Source organism: Nematolebias whitei, chromosome 6 (genome assembly GCF_014905685.2).
Source record: "Nematolebias whitei isolate Nwh7 chromosome 6, NemWhi1, whole genome shotgun sequence".
Lineage (NCBI taxonomy): Eukaryota > Metazoa > Chordata > Actinopteri > Cyprinodontiformes > Rivulidae > Nematolebias > Nematolebias whitei.
This window is the reverse complement of record NC_056503.1, coordinates 8,100,521-8,101,724: the sequence shown is the minus strand read 5'-3', so window position 1 is coordinate 8,101,724 and position 1,204 is coordinate 8,100,521. Positions and strand designations below refer to the sequence as shown.

Sequence of the window (1,204 nt, the reverse complement as noted above, 5' to 3'; positions counted from 1 at the left end):
GATTTATTGAATCTTGCTGCAGTTTCACAGAGAGCAGAGGGCTGGTATTGTCCCAGTTCATATACTGGAGCAGAAGATCTGTAACAACCAGTAACAGTTTGAGTAAAGTTTGTGGACCTGACTGAAAAATGTTGGATTTTATACCTGGATTATTGAGCATGGACTTTGTTGTTTGTGGATAAGCTGATTTTTAAAATAATTTCAAACTGATTGGCAACAGATTTTAATGAAAAACTGGAACACTGCAAAATGTTCTTACAGTAGATGACAATGACAACACCCCCCACACCCTCCCCCCCACCCCCCCCCCCACCCCCACCCTTAGAGCTTCTGTCTTGATTGTACGCTATAACCAGTGATGAAAACTTCAGAGGTGTGGATACATTTCTTAAGTCAAGTTTCAGAGATGACCATAATATCAGGGTTTCCAGTGTTAACATACTGTATGCATTCACCTCGGCTAGTTTATGGAGAAGACCGCATATATTTAGATGCATAAAACCAAGACATTTACGTTCACATAAAGTATTGAAAGTCAATGAGTGCACATCAGGAGAAGCAGAAATGCTATTAGCAGCTGGATAGATATGAGAACCTGAATAGGTTGAATGTTCCCAGATATCAACAGTAGGAAAATCAAACATCTGTATTTGATGAGGCAATGCCCTCGTTTTTGTTTGTGATAGTTGTTCTGTTGTGGAGACTTCAAGGAAGTGTGTGAAATTTATCATGTGGAACCATAATGCTGATCTCCTGAGGCATGCTCAACAATCCAGGTAGAAAAATCTAAAAAAGTTAAGTCAGGTCCTCTGAACATAAAAAAAAATAAATAAAAAAAATGTAGAAATGTTTTGTCTTTCATCCAAAAGGCTTCTTTAGTCATAATGCTGATCATTGAAGCAAGTGAAAACTGACAGTTTGAAGTGTGGGTTATGGGATTTGAGGACTGTCACTGGTGGACCGGTCGAGTGGGCATCTACCCTGACTTGGTGAAAATGGAGTTGAGTTCCCTGCAAGAGAAGTTTGGACATTATTAAAAACTCTGTGGGTGTAAGCAAAAAGTAAGCATCAAGTAGTTTGGTCTCTCTTGTAAATGAGTCCTTGTGGGCTCAATGAGACTAACCTGTATAAATAAAAATGAATGAATGTAGCAAGAAGCAGAGGAATTCTTATTTTGAATAAAGGGGTACAGTATATGAGAGTA

At 38.7% G+C, this 1,204-nt stretch overlaps 1 protein-coding gene across 1 annotated transcript in view; it reads left to right on the top strand.

Annotated features, from left to right (window-relative positions):
* Positions 1-1,204, top strand: part of LOC119410489 (calsyntenin-2) — a 662,902-nt gene that overhangs the window by 607,588 nt on the left and 54,110 nt on the right. The window lies entirely within an intron of this gene.